Source organism: Rhinopithecus roxellana, chromosome 3 (assembly GCF_007565055.1).
Source record: "Rhinopithecus roxellana isolate Shanxi Qingling chromosome 3, ASM756505v1, whole genome shotgun sequence".
NCBI lineage: Eukaryota > Metazoa > Chordata > Mammalia > Primates > Cercopithecidae > Rhinopithecus > Rhinopithecus roxellana.
This window is the reverse complement of record NC_044551.1, coordinates 50,277,664-50,293,889: the sequence shown is the minus strand read 5'-3', so window position 1 is coordinate 50,293,889 and position 16,226 is coordinate 50,277,664. Positions and strand designations below refer to the sequence as shown.

Sequence of the window (16,226 nt, the reverse complement as noted above, 5' to 3'; positions counted from 1 at the left end):
ACCCAAGGCATCCAGTGCCTGGCTCTGCCATCTCTTGGCTCTGGATTGTCAGGTGAATAATTTGCTTATTTTCAGTCTTCGTTTTCTCATTAATAGTTAGGATCATGACACCTGTTTATATGATGTCTCACACCAGTTATAGCCCAACACTAGGGTCTTAGGTGAACAACTTACAGACGGCAGAAAATAAAGCTTCATCGTTCTCTTTGGAGAGTGTCCACCCCTCACACTGTGTAACTGGAAACTTCGTAAAGACGTATTAAAAGCATACAAGTTGTCTTTGAGATGATGAGGGACAGGGTAGAGACGTGCTTGCTTGTGTATTCAGTGGAAATCCCCCGAGCCTGCTGTCTCCTCACCACGCCCTAGCAGTGTGTGCCACTCTGTGTCAGCTCAGCTTCTGTAAGGAGAAAACTGGCTGAACTGCTTCCCCTTTGGGGAATGAAGACTGGAGCATGGTGGCAGAATTTCATCTGCTATTTGAAAACTGATTTTCAGTGTTTTGGTCTGAACTATTTGCAGGACTTGTGTCCATTTTTCCAAGCTCTGTGCCTGTCCTTTGCACATATTTGCAGTAGAATCCTCTTTTCACGGAAAAAAATCATCTCCATTGAAGGCAGAGAGAAAAGAGGCCAGAACTGGGCCTCAGGATTAGACTAAACCCCAGGGAGGTGTTTGCTGGGCTTTGGAGAAGCGGAGGGAGGTGGCACCCAGGGCCTACCGTGGGAGATGACTTTAGATTGTCTACTCAGCTTAATTCTCACAGAAAACATTCTGTGGTGACAATATGAAGCCCGTTTTACAGGACAGGAAGCTACGGCTCAGATTGGTAAGTCCCTGCCTCATCGCCAGTTTTCCTCTTCACCTCCCCATGGGAGACACGGGTTTTTTGCCGCAGCTGAGATGAGCAAACAACTTCGCAGGGGGCTTCTTCCCTTGGGCATTTAATTGCCTGAAGAGGTGTCTCCAAGGACTGGTGAAAATAGCAGTAACTTTCCTTAGTCACAGGGCTGCAAGATTTTCTGTTGTGTAGATGCATCTTAGTATATTCTGTGACCTCTTGCTGATATTACTTAGGTAATGCGCAACCTACCAAATTAATTTAAGCTTTCTGTATATATTTGTTTGAGACAGAGTTTCACTCTTGTCGCCTGGCTGGAGTGCAGTGGCGTGATTTTGGCTCTGGGGTTCAAGTGATTCTCCTGCCTCAGCTTCCCAAGTAGCTGGGATTACAGGTGCTCACCACCACACCCGGCTAATTTTTGTATTTTTAGTAGAGACGGGTTTTCACCATGTTGGTCAGGCTGGTCTTTAATTCCTGACTTCAGGTGATCTGCCCTCCTCGGCCTCCCAAAGTGCTGGGAGTACAGGCATGAGCCACTATGCCCAGCCATAAGCTCTATAATTTTAAATCTCTTTCTGTGTATTCTCATTCTCATCATATATTTTTGCCTCGTACAAATTTCAATTTGCCCCAAATTCTCCTCTTCCAGGAAGCATCCCTGATTAACCTCATGCCCACTCAGATTTCTCTAGGATTTTGCACCCCTCAAACCATAAGTATCTTGAGCATTTCAACCAGAACTGTTTATCTATAACCACTGAACCTCTAGACTGGAAGAACATTTATAGCAAACTTAATCTAGCCCTCTTTCATGGACACAGGATTTTGGACCACAGTCGCCAAAGCAAAAGTTTCACCAGCCTTTGCTTTAACCAGCTCCATGGTGGGATAATTCCTATTTCATTTTCTTGCATTTCATTGGCATTGATTTTGTGTCCTTAATTCACTTCCTGCCCAAGGACCAGGCATTCAGTTGAAAAATATCTACTGAACACCTACCAGCACCCAGAAATGTGGTAAGTTCCAGATCACAAAAAGGTTCCACAGGGTCCTCTTATGTCCAGGCACACAATTCAGTTCACTATTAATGCTCCTTATGAAACAAGTGTTGCACAACTAGTCTCAGTGTGAGCAACTGCAAACTTAGAGATTTGGAATTGTTAGAGATTTGTAAGGAAATAATATACATAGAGAAAATACGTGTGAAAGGGGGCCCGATGCCATAGCTCATACCTGTAATCCCACCACTTTGGGAGGCCAAGGTGGGTGGATTGCTTGAGCCCAGCAGTTGGAGACCAGCCTGAGCAACATGGCAAAACCCCATCTCTACGAAAAATACAAAAATCAGCCTGGTGTGGTGGCACACATCCGTGATCGTGCCACTGCACTCCAGCCTGGGAGACAGAGCAGGAGCCTGTCTCAGAAAAATAAAATAAAATAAACAAAAAGTAAAAAGAAAATACATGTGAAAGCACGGGAGAGTAGAAGCAGCAAGAATCTTGCCAGCGGTCGTGGGAGTTTTTGTTACTTGCTTCACTTTTGTGTATGCCTGACATTTTTTTATAATTAATAGTTTAATATGCTCAAGGCCAGTTTTTTTGCCAAGTACCTTACCAAATCTGTTCCCATCAAGTTGTCCGTTCATTGTATTGGGTGATTTGGGGGCATAGATGTAAAAAATCTTCATGGCAATCAGTTAGATCCATGTTTTGTGTGTGTGTGAATATAAAAATTGCTTGAAGCCAGGCGTGGCGGCTCATTCCTATAATCCCAGCTGAAGATGGGAGGCTGAGGCGGGAGGATCCCTTGAGCCCGGGAGTCAGACATTGCAGTGTCACTGCACGCCAGCCAGGGCAGCTCAGACAGAGCCTATCTCTACAAATTAGAAATGTTCCATTTCAGCTGGGCAGGGTTTCTCATGTCTGCAATCCCAGCACTTTGAGAGGCCGAGACAGGAGGATCACTTGAGCCCACGAGTTTGAGACCAGCCTGGGCAACATGGCGAAACCCCATCTCTAGAACAAATAAAAATAAAACATGAATTTTAAATTTAAAAATTGCTCTACACCTCCATTTGGAAAGACTGTGTATGTGTTTGTGACATGTATGAAAGCTAAGCTGGCCTCTCCATAACCGCGGGGCTCAGATCTGTCCTGATCAAGTTGGCACCAAAGTCTGACCCTGGAGGAATCAGTATTCGCTGCTGTCGGTGAGGTCAGCGCCCGTCCCCACCCAGGACAACCAACGGCCACAGGAGGGCAGCAGAGAGCCACGATCCCAATCAGAGGCGAGAGCACGGGCAGCGTGGACGAGTGCAGGTGTTTACATTTGTTTGTTTTCTTTTTTATTTAAGTAACCTGTGCCATCGTATTGGTCTGAAATAGCCAGGGATGTGGCCATAGAGACAGATCCAGTGCCGGTGAAGGAGAGAGCGGAGTGGGGTCCAGACTACTCCAGCCTCCCTCCTGCTGCCCTTGGCAAGGCTGCCAGCCTCTCTGTGCCTCGGTGTCCCCATCTGTCACATGGGGATAATAACAGCATGGACTGCAGGGGGCTGGTGACAGGAAAGACAGTAAGGTGCATGGCAGCAGCACAGGCCGGCCCAGGAGGACCCCGTGGGAGCTCCTACTGACCGCGGAGAGGATTAGCAGGGACCCAGCTGAGAACAGCATTGGGGACATTTGGGGGAAGGGGCTCGTGGGAGGGTAATGGGAAACACCTGCAGGCAGAGGATAGGTGCGATTCTGGGGACCTCAAAAGCCACACCCAGGTGCCCTCCAGGGAGCGCTGCAGTGGGAAAGTGCCCAAGGCCTGATGTTTCCGTGGGCAAGGCCCTCCCCTCTAATCCACAGCCACTCCCAGGCCTGAGTTTCTGGGGTGCTGGGAGGTTGACCTGTCTCCTCAAGATCCACTGTGTTCACTGTCAGATGTCCGCATTGCTGGGACCTGCATGAGGGTGACCTGGGCAGGCAGGGCCTTCCTGGAGCTGTCCCAGGGGCTGTGTGGTCCCACCCTCCACACATGCCAGAGTGAAATGATAGCACCCTGGCCATGGTAGCACATGCTCACAGCCCCATCAGCACAGAACTGCAGGGAGCAGGGGGCAGCATCGGGGGTGGCCAAGGCTTTGGCCTGTGGCAGGCCCTGAGCTCAGAAGGATACAGGGGCTTTGTCCAAACCCACGCTAGGTGCAGGGCTGGACAGACTGTTTCAGAAGGAGGAGGAAGGGCCCCGGGTGGATGAGGGGAGAGGCTGGCTCCGAATGTGTGGGAGACACAGCCAGGGCCTGATGACTGAAAAGTGAGCAGGGGCTGGGGCTTCCTAGGAGGCAGTGAGGAGGGGGCAGCCCAGACCCAGTGAGATCACACCTAGGATGTCCCCAAGAAACCCCCAGGGGTGGGGGGCCAAGACGTGCATTGTCATTGGGGGTGGGGGGCCAGGGCGTCCATTATCATTGGGGGTGGGCAGCCATGTGGATGAGCCCAGGGGGGAAAAGGGAGATGCGGTTGAGTTTGATGGTCTAGAGGTGCCTGCACCCTCACAGACCCAGGTGCCCTGGCACACACAGCCCTGCTAACATGGCAGACATGGCGGGAGTGGTGGTGGCATGATTGAGTGTGCGCATAGCAGAGAACAGATAAATGAGCTTAATGACATGGATAAGTTTAAAGACCAAAGAAGGGCCTTGTGCCCGCCAATCCTAGGTGGAAATGAAAGCAGGAGTCTTGTTAGCCTCTGCTTGGACGGGAAAACTGTCAAACTCAGGGCCTAGAGTCTGGTGATCAGGAGGAAAGAGGTTCCAGACATGACCCAGATTAGGAACCTCCTCACTCCCTCCTCCCCCAAGAAACTAGAGCAGAGGGGGAGGTCCACAGGCAGCACCGCCTTCAACTCCTGATTTCCCTAGAAGATGCTGTGGGCATTTGACCAAGTGACCTCAGAGTCCCCCTCCAGGACACTGTGACAATTTATACCAATCTGCACTTTTGCTCCTTGAGCTCTTGTCTTTGAGGGCCAGCTCAAATGATGACATGGCTTTTCTGGCCAACTTATCCAGACTCTGTCCTGAGAGGAGTAAGCAGGGCCCAGTCTACCCAAGGCCCTCCCTGTCTTCTGGGACAACCTGTGGGTCCTTCTGAGACAGTGACTAGCTTTGCCCAGCCCAGAGCAGCTGAGCCAGAGGCAGAATGACTCTAATGACAGACAACTATGAACTCCTTCACCCGTCTGAGCTCAGGGCTTGCCATAGGCCAAAGCCTTGGTCCACTCCAACCGCTCCCTGCTCCCAGCAGTTCTGTCCTGGTGGGACTGTGAGCATGTGCTGCCATGGCCAGGGTGCTATCATTTCACTCTGCCATGTGTGGAGGGTGAGGTGCCACCCTCGGGTGCAGCCCAGGTCCAGGGCTCTAGGGGGTCAAAGAGGCAGGAAGAAGAGCCATGCCAGGGGGGTGCTGGGGGGGCGTGTGGTGGTGAGTGCCCCATCTCCTGTCACATGGGCCACCTTCTCCACCTGTACTAAAAGGCAGCCCAGAAAATGGGCTCTTTATCTCAGTCTTCACTCACCCTACTGAAGGGTGGGATATTCAGCAGAGATCTTAGAAACAGGATGAATCTGAGGCCGGGTGCGATGGCTCACTCCTGTAATCCCAGGACTTTGGGAGGCCAAGTCAGGTAGATTACATGAGGCCAGGAGTTCAGGACCAACATGGCGAAACCCCGTCTCTACTATTAATTTAAAGTAATGATCAAAACCGCAATTACTTTTGCACCAACCTAATAAAAATTAGCCATGCATGGAGGTGCAAGGCTGTAATCCCAGCTACTCTGGTGGTTGTGGCGTGGGAATTCATTGACCCACCAAGGTGGAGGTTGCAGTGACCTGAGATTGCACCACTGCACCCCACCCTGGGTGACAGAGTGAGAATCTATCAAAAAAAAGGAAGAAAAGAAAGAAAGAAAGAAAGAAAGAAAGAAAGAAAGAAAGAAAGAAAGAAAGAAAGAGAAACCTGCCAAATCTCAGTGACAGGAAAGCTGGGAGTTTAGAGTTAGCAGGGACCTTTGAGATCATCTCATTCACCCTCTCATTTTGTTGATGTGAAAACTGGTTCAGAGATGGGAGTGGCTGATCTGTAGTCACAGAGCAGGTCCCCAAACTGTCCGGGGCCCAGGTTGGGACAAGCTCCAGGTCTGTGCAACAGTGCAACTGAGTCCAGATGGATTTCCAAGCTGGCAAAGACAGAGCTAACCTGATTTCTCCTCCTGGGTGCATCAGAACAACCAGCCAAGTAGCCCCAGAATATCACTTCCTCCCTTTAGCCTAAGGTGACACAGGATGGTCCCACTTGTGAAAGCTGCCAGAGCCTCCCTTGGCAGTTTTGACTCTGCCTTAAGACCTAGCTAGGGCGGAATTATGTCCCCTGAAAATTCGTATCTCAGAACTCCAAACCTCAGTACACCAAAATTTCACTGTGTATGGAGATAGAGCCTGGAAAGAGGTGATTACACTAAAGTGAGGTCACTAGGGTGGACCCCAATCCAATCTGCTTAGAAGAAGAGGAGATGTGGACACACGGGGCCATCTTATGGGTGCACGTGCACAGACAAAACACCACGTGTGGACACAGAGAGAAGGCGGCCACCTGCAGGCCAAAAAGAGAAGCCTCCGCAGAAACAAGCCTCCTGGTGCCTTGATCTTGGACTCACAGCCTCAGACCTGGGAGAAAATGACCATCTGTAGTTGAAGGCCCAGGCTGGGCTATTTTGTTCTGGCAGCCCTAGGAAACTCCTCCAGACGTTTTCACAGACGGCCCTGGCACTCCCAGGCCCATGCCCAGGGTGAAACCTCGAGGAAACCCAAGCCCCGCGCCACCTCCCAGTCACAGGTGAAGGGCTGCCTGGCTGGCTGCTGCCCACACAGGCTCACAGCTCACAGGAAGCCGGGTCTGAAGCCCCATCTGCTCAGAGGCGCCTTCTCCAGAAAGCCCGAGGGAAGATGCCACCACTGCAGCTCTTCAGCAACGCTGTCCCTCCCTGAGCTCCAGCCTCACCCCATCCAGGACACAGAATTACACTCAGATGGGTTTTGAGAAACCAAGGAGCACACAGGATGTCTCTGTGCTCAGACCAGTCCTCAGAGGGGATGGCCCCGATGGGTTTCCCCAATAGCTGGCCCATCCAGGGAGGCGGCGTCTAGGGCTGTGTAGGGGCTACTAGGGCGACAGTACCACCCCCACTCCTGGCAGAGGAGAGATCCAGAAGAAAGAGGCAGTTCCCTCTCCTGCGAGGGGACAGCGGCGCCGCCCTGCGCTCAGGCGCGCCTGGCAGGTCTCCCTGGAGCCATTGCGGGAAGGTGCAGGGACCCCTGGCTTCGGGCCAGCCGCTGAGGCTCCAGGTCCTCTCCCCGGGCGGGCGAGCTGCGAGCGAGCTGGGGCGGCGTCGGCCTGGGGGACTCTCGCGAGCGGACTCGCAGGCTCGAGAAGTTCCTGGGCGCGACCAGGGGACGCGCTGCGTTTCCCAAGGGATGTTCCCCGCTCCGCGGCAGCCCAGAGGCGGTTCCTTGAATCCCTGATAGAAACTTTCACGTTAACAAGCCCTGGAGGGAGGTTCGGATTCGGGGAAGCGCCGAGAGGCCGCTGCTTCCAAGGCGGGAGCCGAGGACGAGGAGCGGGTGCAGCGGGAGTCGCTGAGATGGGGCTGAACGCGGGCTCTCCCCGAACACAAACCAGAAGCCGAGGCTGCGGAAAACAGGCCCGGCTATCCAGGCTTGTCTCCTTCCTGCCGCTGCTGGGGGTACGCACGGTTCTCGCCCAGCCTCCTGCTCCGCCCCTGCAGCCCCTGCAGCCCCCGCACCCGCCTTTCCCTTGGAGCTCCGTGCGCCCTCGCGCCGCCTCTTCCACATCTCCCTGGGCGGAGGCCCCTCTCCATCGCGCAGTGCCCTCCACCGTTGTCCGCCTGTGCGGCCTCGGTCTTCCCTTCTTCTTCACCCCCAACCTTCCCCTCTGGGGAGCAGGATCCATCCGTTTTGTTTCCTTCGTGCTGTGTCCCCTGGGCCTGGAACTGAGCTGCCTTGGCACAGCTGTAGATCCAGTGAGTGTTTCTTCCGTCTTTCTTAGTGCTAGTGCGTGTGTTAATTGCTCTAACCCTCGTCATCCACCTGTGAGAAAGGTGCTGCTCTCACCCTATTCTACAGACGAGAAACCAGGACCTCCAGGGGTTGTGTAACTCGCACCCCGACAGCCAGCGGAGGAGCTGACCCGCCCGGGCGGCCCCTGTACAAAGCCAGCACACTCAACACCACGACCCTCCTGAAGCCTCGAGAGCGCGTCAACAGAAGCTTTTCTCGCCTTAGACTTTTTTTTTTTTTTTTTTTTTTTTTTTTTGAGACAGAGTCTTGCTCTGTCGCCCAGGTGGAGTGCAGTGGCGCGATCTCGGCTCACTGCTCCACCTCTCCGGTTTACGCCATTCTCCTGCCTCAGCCTCCCGAGTAGCTGGGACTACAGGCGCCCGCCGCCACGCTCGCCTTAGGTTTTGTATTTTTAGTAGAGACAGGGTTTCACCATGTTAGCCAGGATGGTCTGGATCTTCTGACCTCGTGATCCGCCCACCTCGGCCTCCCAAAGTGCTGGGATTACAGGCGTGAGCCACCGCGCCTGGCCTCTCGCCTTAGATTTTAAAAGACAGTTGTGGAAAATGAAAGTGAGCGCCCTGTCTCCTCAAGGACCAGTACTTTGCACATCACACACAAAACACAGCAGCACTCGTTGGCGCTGCCTGCAGACACACACTATTGGGTGGACACACCCGTATTGACCCTAAACTGGGTCACATGACCGACCTTCATTCCGTTTCTGTAATACGCACTACTTTTCGTTTTTTAAATGCATCTCTTGGCAAGGTCTCCATTCTGGCAGTTTTAGATTGGATGACTTCCATCACTCCCCTCCCAGCTTCAGTTGCCTGCATCCCAGCCCCTTCCAGGGCTGCATTAGAGCATTAAGTATTGCACAATGCAACTGTCACCTGAGCTGTTCCCTGGGAAACACTATCTCATTGTTGTGTATGGGGCTTTGGTTTTATGTTTTAGCATTCTATAACAGCTTTATTGGGGGTACAATTCAATACAATGAAATCCACTCATGGTAAGTATACAGCTCAACTGTGAGTTTTTAGTCACTGCATAGAGTTCTGCAAGCATCACCACAATCTGCTTTTAGAACAGTTCCCTTGCAGTAAAGATCTCCTGCGTGCCTGTCTGCAGCCAATCCTGGCTGTTGTCCTCAGGCCTAGACAACCAGCGATCTGCTTTCTGTCCGTATTGATGTGCCTTTTCTGCAGAATTGCTAGGTTGCAAGTTTCACTTTGCTATGCCAAAAAGTTAAACACAGGGTTACTATACAATTCATCAATTCCACTCCTAGGTGTATAGACAAGATAATGGAAAACATGTGTTCATGTAAAAAATTGTACACAAAATGCATACAGTATCATTATTCATCATAGCAAAAGAAAAAGTGGAAACAAAGGCTAGGCAAGGTGGCTCACACCTGTAATCCCAGCACTCTGGGAGGCTACAGTGGGTGGATTGCTTGAGGCCAAGAGTTCCAGACCAGCCTGGGCAACATAACAAACCCATCTCTACAAAAAAATACAAAAATTAGCCAGGCATGGCAGTATGTGCCTATGGTTCCAGCTACTTGCGAAGCTGAGGTGGGAAGGTAACTTGAACTCAGGAGGCAGAGGTTGCAGTGAGCTACGATGACACCACTGTATTCCTGACTGGGCAAGAGAGTGAGAATCTGCCTCAAAATAAATAAATTAATTAAAAGTGGAAACAATGTAAACGTTCATCCATGGATGAATGGATAAACAAAACATGGTATATTCACACGGTGCAAAATTTTATTTATTTTATCTATTTATTTGGACACAGGGATTCACTCTATCCCCCAGGTTGCAGTGCACTGGTGTGATTACATTTCACTGCAGCTTTGGCCTCCTGGGTCCAAGCAATCCTCCTGCCTCAGCCTCCTGAGTAGGTGGGACGACAAGCATACACCATCATGCTAACTTTTAAAAATGTGTTTGTAGAGACGTGGACTTGCTATGTTGCCCAGGCTGGTCTCCAACTCCTGGCCTCAAGCAATCCTCCTGCCTCAGCCTACGAAAGTGCTGGGATTACACGGGTGAGCCACCATGCCTGGCCTATTTGAAATTTTTAATTGAAAAGCAAAAATGAACAAAAAGTTTGGGCCCACAAAGACAGTTATTTGGTTCTACCAAAGGCACCAAAGCAATTCAATGTGGAAACGAAAGTGTTCGCACCAAATGGTTCAGGAACAACTGGGCATCCATAGGGGAAAGAAATTAACCTTAATCCAATCCTCACACTATAACAAAAAATTAATATGAAATATAATTTACACTTAAACATACAAGTTAAAATTTAAAAGTTTTCAAAGATAAATGTAGGAGAGTGTCTTTTTTTTTTTTTTTTTTTTTTTTTTTTAACAGAGTCTCACTCTGTCGCCCTGCTGGGGTGCAGTGGAACAATCTCGGCTCACTGCAACCTCCATCTCCCTGGTTCAAGCAATTCTCCTGCCTCAGCCTCCCAAGTAGCTGAGACCACAGGCCGGTGCCCCCATGCCCAACTAGGTTTTGTATTTTTAATAGAGATGGGGTTTCACCATGTTGGCCAGGCTTGTCTTGAACTCCTGAACTCAAGTGATCCACCCGTCTCAGCCTCACAAATTGCTGGGATTACAGGCGTGAGCCACTACACTTAGGATTTTTTCTGCTGCTACATCACCTCTCTATGCAGTCACCACCACGTCCTCTCTCAGGACTCCCATGCCCACTTAGGCCACCACACTGGGCATGAAAACTTCCTTTTCTTGTTTCTCTTTTTATCTTTTCTGTCTTTCCTTTCTTTCCAGACAGGGTCTTGCTCTGTCTTCCAGACTGGAGTGCAGTGGTGCAATCACACCTCAGTGCAGCCTCCACCTCCTGGGCTCCAGCTGTCCTCCTGTCTCAGCCTTCCAAGTGCTGAAACGTCCTTTTCTTATGTGCTCATGCCCATTAGTCAGGCTTAAAGGGACCCATGGAAGAAGCTCAGAACTGGTGACTCATTATGATGGCATAAGGGTCCCAAGCAGGTTTCCGTAGTGTAGTGGTTATCACGTTCGCCTAACACGTAAAAGGTCCCCACTTCGAAACTGGATGGAAACAATTTCTTCTACTTTTCACCTTATTGCTTCAAATTTATTACACTGAAGGCTAGCCTAGAACACCCCATCGCTATCTCTACCTTGTTAAGAGGAAAGAGGGTATCTATTCCGTTGCCTTTCCACCTCAACCATTGGCACCTAGGAAGAACTGAAGGTACCTCACTTGCTGTGGACAACAGAGCGGGCCAAGTCCGCACAAAGCCCGTCCACTGGACGGCTGCCAAATGGAATCCCCGATCCAGGTATGGCCCAAGGCGAGTTCCAACGAATCCACTTTTTGTAAGCCGTGAGGGGACAAAATGAAAAAAATCACACCAAGCTGGCAGCGGTGGGATTCGAACTCACGCGTCTGAAGAGACTGGAGCCTTAATCCAGCGCCTTACACAGCTCGGCCACACTACCTTTTTCCTGGAAGGTATTTATACGTTTTCCTTCGTTATACAACATCCCTAGGGTCCCTCAGCCAACAAGGCCTTCGGGCGAATCCGCAGGGCATGGTAGAACCACCGCCTTCCAGCAGGATTCGCTGGGCCAGAGGAAACGGCTGGGAAACGGCTCCACCAGCGCCCTGGCAGAGAAGATTCGCGAAGCGCAGGCCTCGGGATTTGCTTTGGGGGTCACTCAGAAAGTCACCCAGGACAGCCGCCTTTGGGGAGCCGGCGTGAGAGGAGGGGAAGCCTCCTACACACTCACCTTAAAGAAAGATAAAAACAAATAAACCAGGATAGACCCGTCAGTCGGGCGGCCGCGGAGTCCTGCAGCCTCCGCGCAGCACTCCACAGGCAGCAGCGCAGAGGGCGCGCCTCCGGGGAGAGCCACGGCCCGTGGGGTCCGTCCGTCCTTCTGTCCACAGCCCCGTCCGCTGGAGCGTGGCGCCCGCTCTGCCCGGATCCGCCCCGGCCCGGGGGTTCCGACCAGCCGTCCAGTCCGCGCAGCGAACCCCAAACAGCCTCGCAGTGCACGGCCCCGCCGGGCTCAGTTCTGGGCTAGCGCTTCCACCGCCCCCCGCCTGACTCCCAGTTTCTTTGTCCGCCCGCGGCACCTACCTGGTTCCTCCGAATCTTCGCCTCCTCTTCGCGCCCCCTACAGCTCTGCCCAGTGCTTTGCTCTCCCCGTTCCCCGTTCCCTCCGCCCGCCAGCAGCTGGGGGAGGCTAGAGGAAGGGAGGGGAGGGGATGCGACGGGAGAGGACGGGAGGGGAGGCGAGGGGAGGTGAGGGGAGGGGAGGTGAGGGGAGGGGAACCCAGGGCCGCAGCCCCGTGTGGGGGCGGAGGTCGACCCGGTTTTCCAGCTGCTGCCCCGGCGGGAGTTCCGCGGGTCCCACGCGGCCACCTCCAGCCCCGCGCCGTCAGCGCGGACTTCGTGAGCAACTTGAGCCTGCTGGAGGACAGCGAGGACTTCCACTGACGCCGGGACGCCGCCCCCGGGGGCTGTGCGGGGACCTCCAGGGCCCGAGGCGGGCGGCCTGCACTCCTTGCTGCCGCCGCACCCACACGGGACCCCCGCCACCGCGGGTCGCTCGCGGGGCAGCAGCGCAGGAGCAGCTCCTCCCATTGCAACGCGTGGCGCAACCTGTCCCACGCCGACCTCAGCACCAGGCAGTCCAGAGCTCGGCGGAGAAGCGGCTCGCGCTGTGGCAGATCTGCGAGTGGATGGTCAAGAGCGTGCCCTGCTTCAAGGATGAGGGCGACAGCAACAGCTCGGCTGGCTGCAGTAATTCACTTCCTCATCTTCTGTTCCTACACAGCAAGTTGACTCGCGCTCCGAATGAAGGAACTGGAAAAAGTGCTTGGTGGATGCTGGATCCAGAGGGTGGAAAGAATGGGAGATCTCTTAGGACAAGAGGTGCATCCATGGACAACAGCAAATGTGCTCAGAGCCCAAGCCCAGCTGCCACGAAAAAAAGCACCCCTGCAGTCTAGCCAGGGGAATGCCGGAGACAGCCCTGGACCCCAGTTTTCCAAAAGGCCTGCAAGTCCTGGCTCTCACACCAATGATGACTTTGATAGCTGGAGTACATTTCGCCCTGGAGCTAGCTCAATTGCTAGTACTATTACTGGGAGACTTTCACCCATTATAGCCAAAGGAGATGATCTTGGAGTTGGGGACGTGCATTCTGCGGGGTACCCGCCATTTGCGGCAAAGATGCCCCCTTCTCTACCCAGTCTGAGACAAGCAATCCTGAAACATGGAAAACTTTTTGGGTGATCTCAATCTTATCTCGTCACCAACATCATTAACTGTGTCGACCCAGTCGGCACCTGGCTCCGTGGTGCAGCAGACGCCACGCTACTCATTTGTGCCACCAAACACCAGTCTGAATTTACCCAACCAAACTGCAAAATATAGACGTAGGGCCGGTCCTCCATGAGCCCTTTGCCACAGATGGCTATGCAAACGCTCCAGGACCACAAATCAAGTTATGGAGCTGTGAGTCCGCCTCTAACTGTGCAGCAGGACTCCTGGAGGAGTTGCTGACTTCTGACTCTCCTCCCCATGACATTGTGACACCAGCGGATCCTGGGGTAGCCCAACCCAACAGCCGGGTTCTCAGCCAGAACATCACGATGCGCACTAATGTGGTCATGGTTCTAATTCTGCAGTGGCTATGGCAGAATGAGCCTAGCCTTCTCCACCAGGGGAGGCTCCCAAGTGACTTGGACAGCATACTCACTGAGCACTGGGATTGTGACGTGGAATCCAAATCTCCTTTTGGAATGATCTCATGGATGGAGACACACTGAATTTTAACCTTCACAATGTGTTGCCCAACCAAAGCGCTCCGCACAGTGTCAAGAGGAGGCCACATAGCTGGGTGCGTCAGGCTGAGAATTAGTGAGCAGGCTACGCTTAAAAGTACTTCAGATTGGCCAAGCGCGGTGGCTCACGCCTGTAATCCCAGCACTTCGGGAGGCCAAGGCAGGCAGATCACGAGGTCAGGAGATCCAGACCATCCTGGCTAACACGGTGAAACCCCGTCTCTACTAAAAATACAAAAAAATTAGCTGGGCGAGGTGGTGGCGCCTGTAGTCCCAGCTACTCAGAGGCTGAGGCAGGAGAATGGCGTGAACCCAGGAGGTGGAGCTTGCAGTGAGCTGAGATCGCGCCCCTGCACTCCAGCCTGGAGGACAGAGCGAGACTCGGTCTCAAAATAAATAAATAAATAATAACAGCAATAATAAAAGTACTTCAGATTGTCTGATAGCAGGAACTGAAACAGTCCAAAGATTGCCATCACCAATTCCCTTTTACTTTTCTCCCTTTCTTTTTCCTTCCTTCCTTCCTTCCTTCCTTCCTTCCTTCCTTCCTTCCTTCCTTCCTTCCTTCCATCCTTCCTTCCTTCCTTCCATCCTTCCTTCCTTCCTTTCTATCTCTCTCTCTCTCTCTCTCCTTCCTTCCTTCCTTCCTTCCTTCCTTCCTTCCTTCCTTCCTTCCTTCCTTCCTTCCTTCCTTCCTTCCTTCCTTCCTTCTTCTTTCTTTCTTTCTTTCTTTCTTTCTTTCTTTCTTTCTTTCTTTCTTTCTTTCTTTCTTTCTTTCTTTCTTTCTTTCTTCTCTGTCTCTCTCTCTTCCTCTCTTTCTTGATGGAGTCTCACTCTGTCCTTCAGGCTAGAGTGCAGTGGCTCCATCTCGGCTCACTCCAACCTCCGCCTCCTGAGTTCAAGTGATTCTCCTGCCTCAGCCTCTCTAGTACCTGGGATTACAGGTATATGCCACCACGCCTGGCGAATTTTTGTATTTTTAGTTGAGACGGCGTTTCACCATATTGGTCAGGCTGGTTTTGAACTCCTGACCTGGTGACCCGCCTGCCTCAGCCTCCCAAAGTGCTGGGATTACAGGCATGAGCCACCACGGCCAGCTCCTTCTTCCCTCCCTCCCTTCCTTCCTTCCCTCCTTCCTTCCTTCGTTTCTCTCTCTCTCCCTCCGTCTCCTCCTCCTCCTCTTCTTCTTTTGTTTTCTTTCTTTCTTTCTCTCTCTTTCTTCCTTTCTTCCTTCCTTCCTTTCTTTCTTTTTAAATAATAACCTCCATTTTTTCCTTTTATCAAACTCGGCAGCAAAGACGTTTTTCCTGTACAAGATGTTTGCTGGATGTGCAGGTTATGTGCTGTCATAGATAAGGACTGAGCCATTGGAAATTGCTTTACAATAAAGTGCCAGACTCACAACAGAGTTAACTGCAGAAAAGACGCAGATCCTGGTGTGCTGTCTAGTTTTGTATATAAGCAGTAGATACCAATTGTATCTATCATGGCTCAGTGCAACCTCTGCCTCCCGGATTCAAGTGATTCTCCTGCCTCAGCCTCCAGAGTAGCTGGGATTACACCTACCTAATTTTTTGTATTTTTAGCAGACACGGGGTTTCGCTATGTTGGCTAGGCTGGTCTCAAACTCGTGGCCTCAAATGATCCACCCACCTCGGCTTCCCAAAGTGCTGGGATTACAGGTGTGAGCCAGCACACTGAGCCAATTTATAAATAATTTAAATGAGAAGTTCATTTTGTGGGTCTAGACTGAGAGTAATCATTCAGTGAAAACTGCAGTGTGGTTTATGGGAACGAACAATCCTGGCATTACAGTTGGCCTCTCCTTGAGGTGGGCACAGCCTGGCCGTGTGGCCAGGGATGGTCCTGCCCTCCTGCATTCTGCCACCACAGTTTAGTAACAATGCAATTCCAGTTCCTGTTCCCGTACTCTCTGAGGAGCTCCTGATGATGGATGTACTTACAGACACGAGAACAATCTTCGCTATAATTGTTTCAAGCCATAAGTGTACATAAATTATGAAAAAGACAACAAACTGTTAGCATATATTGGTTTCATAAAGAAAAAAAGGAGAGGGAAAATCTGCATATCCATTCTCTGAGCACCCCCTTTTTATTTTTTATTTTTGCTTAACTTGAGCATGCCCTGAGAATTTCCCTATTAAAAATCCTAACCGAGTTTGGGAGTGGCACCTATACTTTCAGAAACGTCTCCCGGTAACCACACTGGCCTGGATCTCCAAGGTCTGCTTCCCTCAGTGCTGCTGCTGGAGCTTTCCACCTTTAAACCACATTTGCTCAAGGGACCCTCTTTGGAGAGAACCTTCATCAGAACGTGCTTGCTCACACACTGTACAGGAAACTTTTTTTTTTCCTGATTAGAAAAATGCATTTTTTAAAA

At 51.7% G+C, this 16,226-nt stretch overlaps 1 non-coding gene and 1 pseudogene across 1 annotated transcript; both read left to right on the top strand.

Annotated features, from left to right (window-relative positions):
* The first annotated feature begins 3,895 nt into the window (after nucleotides 1–3,895).
* Nucleotides 3,896–13,810, top strand: LOC104679158 (annotated as a pseudogene).
* On the top strand, nucleotides 10,996–11,068 carry TRNAV-AAC. Its single transcript has one exon. It is a non-coding gene; the product is annotated as a tRNA-Val (tRNA).
* Nucleotides 13,811–16,226: the final 2,416 nt, after the last annotated feature.